The sequence below is a fragment of the Gymnodraco acuticeps genome, unplaced genomic scaffold (assembly GCF_902827175.1).
Source record: "Gymnodraco acuticeps unplaced genomic scaffold, fGymAcu1.1, whole genome shotgun sequence".
NCBI classification, from domain to species: Eukaryota; Metazoa; Chordata; class Actinopteri; order Perciformes; family Bathydraconidae; genus Gymnodraco; species Gymnodraco acuticeps.
In genome coordinates this window covers 3,906,209-3,914,481 of record NW_022990274.1, presented here as the reverse complement: position 1 = coordinate 3,914,481, position 8,273 = coordinate 3,906,209, and the positions used below count along the sequence as shown (strand labels likewise).

Genomic DNA, 8,273 nt, shown 5'->3' with positions numbered 1-8,273 from the left:
CCTTAACTCTGTGAAGTTTCACACAGAGGTCAAGAACATAGTGGATAGGAAAAGACCATAGGATCTGATTATAGGACAATTCGACCGCAACCTATCTATCTCTGTACTTAGTTTGAAGCTTTGCTGCCACACAGTGGTGGTCATTTTACTGTTCTGAAACCTCAATAACAAAGCTGTTGTACAGTAAGGGATTATTTCCTGTTTCTCCTTAGACCTTCACACTCACATGGTCTTTTTTTCTGGATATAATTATATTTTTATAAACTGATATAAAAAAACTTTTCTTGAAAGGCAGCTATGATGGAAGACTGCTATCAATGTTTAGATGAGATGATGCTGAATATGAATGCATGTTGCAGTGAAGGGATGGGGCAATGACATGAGAATGACATAATCATGAACGCATTGATGGTAAATAATAAAAGGAAAAACCAAACTGGATAAAACAGTTTTTTTTCAAAAGCTAGCAATTATCTTTGTTATTTACACATGTATTTCTATGTAAATGTTCCCATTGAATACATATTCAGCTATATACTGTAACTTGACAATCCTGTTTGTATAGACTATATGGTTTTAAGTCCTGGGTCATTCTACAGAAAAGGTGGAATCTGGGTGATACAAGTCTGCTGAAATATATTCCTTCTAAAAACATCTAAAACCTGTTAAATAGCAATAACTAACTCTTAACTTGATGAATCCACAACAAGTAAAGCTTAAAGTATTTATTTATTTATTTTATTATTTTTATACTTTTTACAAAGCTTATTTGTATAGGAATGTCACTGGTGTTATGTGTTACCAGGAAGAAGAGTAACACCAGTGACAATTTGGAGAAAACACTACCATTTTAACAAAATGGCTGCAATGTGTCAGACCAAATATGGCTTCAGTCAATAACTAAAATAAACACAATATTTCAAAGTGTTAGCCAGCAGACATTCAGATAACTGTTGCCCTCAGATAAACAACATACAAGAAAACATTAAATGATAATGTTATTGTGAGGGAGTAGGTGAAATATCTGCAAAAGCATTGTGAAATCAAGAACATTTGTCCTATGTGTGTTTATTTAAGTATGCATGTGGTGTATACTTGCAGTAAAAAAAAGTGGACAGCTTGTGATAAGGCTGCATATATTATTGAATACATTGCGCCACACATTTACTCCATCCCTGAGGCTGTTAAAGCGAATACTACTACCATCCTACTGCTTCCCCTACAACAGCTTCTACAACTACTTCCCCTCCCTCTTACATACTCCCCCCTCCCCTTAGACAGAACACACTGTTGAGGCAGCATGTTATTGTTGTCCCTCCATCAGTGACTTCAGATTGGCAGGTTGTCCTCCAGAGTCACGTGGTCCTGTTGAGCATCCCTTGCAGAGGCATCACAGTACGCAGCGTGTCTCTCCACCACAGACTACATACTCTCCACTACACCATGGACCAGGATTGCTGCTGTTATGAATTTTAGTCGCAACATCTCTTGCTTCCAGTTTTCCTACCGCTGGTCTGCTCTCTGAAATCGCAGGTAAGGCGTACGCTAGGTAGCAAATGCATTGACTTTAATGGGCAACTACGCATGATGCTGAGTCGCTGTCTGCGTAATTGCTATGCAACAAAGACACGTGCAGAAGCGCAGTCAATTAGTATTTTTTTGCACAGACTGAGATATGCACCATGGTAAATCGATGCTAGAGAGTGTGTCCTTGCAGGTATGACGTTGTCTTTAGGTGCACGGCAATGCTTTGACGTCTTTTTTGTGCACAGTCAGAGCAGCAGGGCTGTGGAGGCGGTGGCTTACTGGTTGTAGTGTGGTCCTTGTTGTGCAGCAGTATAGGTACTATAAAGTGCATTGGCTTATTCCTAATAATCAAATTAAGCATGAAACAATATATGTTATCTGTAATTTCAGTTCAAACTGAATCTGGAGGTGGATAAGGTCACATACTGTAGTAATGACTCAGCAAATATCGAGCGTAAACTAATGGTGCGTCACAGGTTTTTAATTTTTTTCAAATGATGGTACAGAGCAGCTGGCTGTGTAGTTATTGTGGAAACCGAATGCCTGTGGTAACCTGACACATTTGAGCGTCACTGTTTTATAAATATGGAGTTTCAGAATTGAGTGCAAGTATTGATTAGTGCACCACTTATGTCTGGGCAAGAAGAAGAAGTGGAGAGTGGGATAGCTGAAGCTGTGTAAACTACAGACTGTCCTCCAGTAGGGTCATCATCATAAATGACCTGAAAGAAAATATTTAAAAAGACTTATCTGTTTTTCATGTAACATATAATAATAATCTTGCTAATTGTACATGACTGAAACCTTATGATTGATGCCACCAAGTGATTAAAGAATCAGGTCACCATATTTACATATAAACAAATACATGTTTTTGCGAAACTTAATTGGTATCTCACCATGCATGTACAAAAGTTTTGGTTTTAATTATTCCTGAGTCGTGTATACGATTTCTGCCTCCAACTTAATACCAAAAGGTTGATTTATTTGTTCAATGTGTCCTTTAAAACAAGATTATGAGTCTCCAGTTATGGCAGCAGCACTACTTGGAGCTACATGCTAATGTCAGCATGCTAATAAACACACACTAACCATGCTAACATAGTGCTACTTGAAAACTATTATTAATTACAGTACTTATTATTGCCTGCCAAGAACACATACTATGTACGTTGGACAACTTTACTATTTGCAGAAGTCCCATTCTCCTCCCGCACCAAGCTAACTTGTCCGGCAACTGTTCTCCAATGAATCCACAAAATACAAACTGATCTCAACCCTCCATCCAACTCTTTGTAGGACAGTGAACAAACTGACCTCGGAATGTCAAAGTTACCATCCTGGGATTGTGTAGTAATTTGTAATCCCACACACTACTCTAGTTAGTTAAAGAAGAACACAATACTTATACTACTAGCTAGGCTGTGATCTCATTGATCAGTGATGGTCAAATTACTTTTTTTTAAATGTGACACATTATATATTAGTTAGTTATTTTAACGCGTTAAATGTGCATTTTGTAAATATTTCAAAGTTATATTTCATGCCAACAGAAATGTTATTTATTTCCATTACTGTTGAGATATTTTATTCTGGACCAAGGTGTTGCATATCCTGCCAGAATAAGTGTCCCAATTACTGCTAGAATCGGGAAAACTGCTTTCATGGAGACCTTTTTTTATGATCTTAAAGTCTGGGCAAAGGTGACTTCTTTATTAAGGGTGAATTATCCCTACAATATTGTACTTGTAATGTCAGCCTTTCCTGTGATTTGAATATAATGTACATTAGCTTAAGCCTTGCAGCTTATCCCACTGTTGCATCTGTCTTCCACATCACAGTGTTGTATTTGAAGCTTCTGTAGAACTATGAACCACAGTGTCTCTGAGTTTTCTACCCACTTGTCTCTAAATATAGATCCATACATGAAGTAATACTGTAGCTGCGTCTGAAATCGCTGGATCTGGGCATCTGGCTTGGCGTGGGGGAGTGGTTGTTAGTTACCGTGCAAAGACCTGAGAATGAGGATTATGCAGGTGGCCTCTGATAAGACTTTCTGAATGTGTTTGCAGAGATAGTGTATTTTTTGCAGATATGCAAGGCTACATGAAGTACAGAGTGATACGTGTGGTTTGACAGGTTAACTGTGGTATGCAGTGACTTGTGATCTTACACTCTCCCTCTGCACTGTAATGTGTGAAGTCCTTTCCACGTTTGCCATCATGTACTGTGAAACTCTGCAAGATGTCTCCGCACTGATGCCAAGAGTCATTCTTGTCCAGTTTTTAATCAAAGTTTATCATTCTGGTTTCTACAGTGCCATAATAATTCCAAAGCTCACAATAAATTATTGTTGGTGAAACGTTTTATAGGACGTTCTACCAAATAGTTTGTACATGAATAATCATCAGCCCAACTATAACTGTGGACAATATTTTATTTCGTTTCGGAAGTTTCAATCATCATGCATTTATTGTAAGGCGACTTTTAGTAGCTGTAGTTATGATGGGAGCAAAGAGGGAAATAAGGTGATGAGGAGTGAGGTACAAGGTCGATGTAGATTGATGGTTCAATCAAACACACCGTTTTTACCAGGGGGCATTTGTTCATGTCTTGTGAGAAACAAAAATCAGCGATAATGTCAGGTACCTAAAGCACCTGCGTTATGAACCTAACTCAAATACATTTGGAACCTACGTTTCAAGCCCTGAAGCCATGACAAAATACTGAGGGGGACCGACTGCAAAAATAAGTATTTTATTATTATTAGAGTCACTATAAACCCCAAATCATAAAGGATGAGGTATGTTCATCAATAATCAGTATTTACAATATTTGCACAACTGTGTCGTCCAACTGTTCCTCTTTTAATCAGCACTCTTTTGGTTTGTGCCAATTAAAAGTTCACCTTCCTCTTTTCTCACACTTTCTCAGTTTCTCCGACTCTCTTTGAGCTTTTTGTCCAAATTGGCTGGCAGGCTTCTAATAAAATGTATTAGAGCAGAACTGTAACTTATTGATGTTATATTTCTCTAGATGTTCATGTGAACATGTGTTCTTAATGTATTGCATATCATATTGATGGCTTGAAAAAACTAGTGTTCATTGAAAGTAATGGTTTTGTTGTGAGATGAATAGAAATAAATCTGTAACCATTTGTATTTAATGATCATTTAATAACTTTTGCTTGGAAAATGACCAATATCTTCAGGTTCAGGCTTCCAACTAGTTCTCACCTGTTAATCACTTGCTATGTACACGCCAATTGCTGCTTCTATTTGTTTAATTTGATAATACTCTGAATACCTTTCAGTGTTTGACTGTTGGTGACAAAAACAAGCTTTTGGATGAAATTAATTTTGGATTTCTGAAATGATTTTTGGCCTCTTTTATGTACTTTTTATATAAAAAAGGTTCAATCTCCAGTTATGTAATCAATGTGTCTGCGTAATATTGGTGTTCTTAGTTTTTGTCAGTGATATCTTTTATTATCACTTTCTCTTTGTTGCCGTCATTTTTTAAATTATATTTTACTTACATAACTATTCCATCATCAGTAGCACATTTTGAGTTGAGGGTGAAATTAAGGATCAGCTGGTGACTGTGCTGCCCTCTCGTCCATATGACCGAGCATTTGGGCCAGCACTTCTTATTTTAAAGGGGTCTGTCCTGGGACACCATCACCATTTATATTGTGGTTCTGTCATTCACCAGTGGTTTTGTTTTCCTTTTTTGTGTCTGTTTGCATATCACAGCTGCCCCCCCCCCCCCCCCTCCCCCCACATACCACAACACTATCAATGTCTGTCACTAATGTAATGTATGTCAGCGTCCCCTTCACACATTCAATGGGTGAGCCATTCAGAGCTCTCTGCTTACACTGCTGGTATGGAGGGGGTGGGACATTGGATATTACTGTAGCAAGGAGGCGGGTGGTGGTGGGCAGGAGCTTGGGCAGCTTTGGCCAAGGTCACTACACACTCCACCGAAGGCCAATCAGGATGACACACTGGGCCTTCAGACACAATAGAACGTAGGAAGGAACGTGTGTAGGGGGTATATTTTCCATTTTCATGTTAAAACTGCACAAATATGATTGTGTGAGGTGTATCCATTTGCAAGCTTCTTATTGAACTGTTGGACATGCTTTAGCACAGCGTTACAATGCCACATTGTGCTAAATAATTGCCCAATTGCATGTGTGCATGCTCATCTCAGACTTATTGGTGCAGCATCTTGTGCGAAATGTGAGCTCCGAGCCAGCTGTAAATGTCACCGAAGGAGCAAGTGAGTCAGCCGAATTAAACGGTGATAGATGTAGAGTGTCTTATTGTGACAGTGGGAAAACAGTCGCTCCAAACAGAGTGGGTCACTTGGGATTTATTGACTCCATTCCATCAATTCCCATGACTTCTTTATGTACACAGTATCTAATATTCACAAACATGTATGCTTGGTTGAGGTCATTATGTTTTTGTTTAGCTTCATCACTGCATGCTCTGTTCTAACTTCATAATGAGGGATCAAAGGAACAGCACATTTTGGTAACCCCTATCTCAACCCTGTATCCTACAAAACTGTGTTCCCATGCAACTGAAAAGCATCCTTAATAGAGTGGTTTAAGCATGACTTGTATTTGTAGGCCACATCGCACTGTTTCCAGCATCAAAATGTCAATGGAACTTTTCCGGAAATAAAAATCTGTGGCAAACAATAGTTTATGATACTTACACATTTTGTTCCAAAAAAGAATCCCCACGTATCAAGCCCACCTTTATCATTTTTTAAGGTGTTATTTCAATCGCTAGATGTAAAAAGCTAACATTAGCTGCATTCAGTCTTAAACGACATATATTTAAACACAGACAATGGCCAAATCACTATTTTGTTACTGCTGGACCTCAGTGCCGCCTTTGATACAGTGGACCACAAAATATTACTGGACAGACTAGAAAACTGTGTTGGTTTATCTGGCAAAGCACTTAATAGGTTCAAATCGTATATCTGCAGGACAGGGACTTCTTTGTGCCTGTTGGTTCTTTTAAATTGCAACAAACAGCAATGACTGGTGGAGTTCCCCAAGGATTCTTGGTCCAATTCTATTCAGCATATACATGCTTCCACTAGCCCAGATCCTAAAAGTAAACAAAATGCCGTACCACAATTATGCGGATGACACTCAGTTATACATTACAATAAAGCCTGACGGACCACTACAATCCCTCACCAACTGCATGGAACAAATCAGTAGCTGGATGAGCCTCAATTTCCTACAATTAAACAAAAACAAAACAGAGACAAAATTATCTTGAGTTGCCTCTGCGTCTGAAATGTGCTATATAAATAAACATACCTTACCTTACCTTACATGATAGGCAGTTTGATTGTTTCTATTGTTACCTGCCCTGCTAGCTTGGGCCGCTTAACCCTCTGAGATCCACATAGGACATTTCCGTTTTTGTATATTTTTGTGTGTTGCCTTATAAATTGTAAGTTCTTTACAGTATAATCAAGTTTTACACATCCCAGAAGTCAGCACAACCTCAGCTAACCAACCTTTTTTAGGATGAGAGCTACTTTCAAAAAAATAAAACAAGTCGGGGGCTACTTTTACTCCTCGTTTTTTTATATTTGAACATTATTATATGCTTACCTTTAACCTTTGTGTGCTGTTTGGGTCTGTGGGACCTGTTTTCAGTGTTTACTAAAAGAAAATGTATGCAATTTAATTATTTTAACCTGCTTTATTTGGGGGTGGACCTCACCTCCTCTAGGGGGGTCCCGGGAAGATTTGTTTTTAAATGTTGAAGTGAAATGCATCAATCTGCTGCACTTTGAGCACAAAATGAATGTATGGATACAGCTCTCAACACTCAGATGAAAGGGAGCTGTATACTTTTCAATAATCCAAACATCTTTAGAATATGATCACAACCAATAACAAATCATTTAAACTTGTTAATTCTTATCTTATGTTACCTAGATAGCATTCTTTCTTTTTATTTATGCATATAACAACATATTTGTAAAGTGGGGGGGGACATGTCAAGTTGCAACACACACAGAGTAAAACTCTGCCCTTCATGTGTTGTATAGGCTGGCACGACTAGGCTGTGTTCAATGGGGCTGATGTGTTGTGTAGATTCTGCCAGAAGGAAAATCACTCCTTATGAAGCGGTGAGCTGCCGCTCCACATTGCTTTTCTTCCCGACTGCAACGCTGGTCCCGCAAATCAAGCAAGAACGTAATTGGTCGATATTCATTGTGGGGGTGGGGTGAGGAGGGGTGTTAGATAGATATAGAGTTGTAGTAAGTAGATAGAGTTCGCTATGATTGAGGTTTCGTTTATGCATAGGGCAGATTCTTTTAATTTCCTTTTTTGTTTTGTGTATTTTTCACATGTTGGATTTGCTTGGCGAGCTATTTTTAGAACAAGCCTCGCGGGCGACTCACGTTGCCCCTGCGGGCGACTCACGTTGCCCCTGCGGGCGACTAAGTTCCCGTGGGCACCGTGTTGGCTACCCCTGCATTAGAGACTTATATAATAGGGGATATTTGCCCATAAATAAAAATGAAATTAAAAACGGAGCTTACATTTTTTACTTATTTCATTAAAAATAACTGTTAACCATAACATTGAAAGAAACATTCAATACAGAAAATTGCACACATGTATTATCATTGTATCAGAACTGATTAGAAGATGCTAACTTATTCTGTTCATTAGTTCTGCCCATTCTTTTGGG

At 38.5% G+C, this 8,273-nt stretch overlaps 1 protein-coding gene across 1 annotated transcript in view; it reads left to right on the top strand.

The window, feature by feature from the left end:
- Window positions 1-1,379: 1,379 nt before the first annotated feature.
- LOC117549488 (anion exchange protein 3-like) overlaps window positions 1,380-8,273 on the top strand; it is a 121,055-nt gene continuing 114,161 nt past the window's right edge. Inside the window, 1 exon segment of the mRNA XM_034221453.1 lies at window positions 1,380-1,533. The gene's annotated coding sequence lies outside the window, so the exon portion shown is untranslated.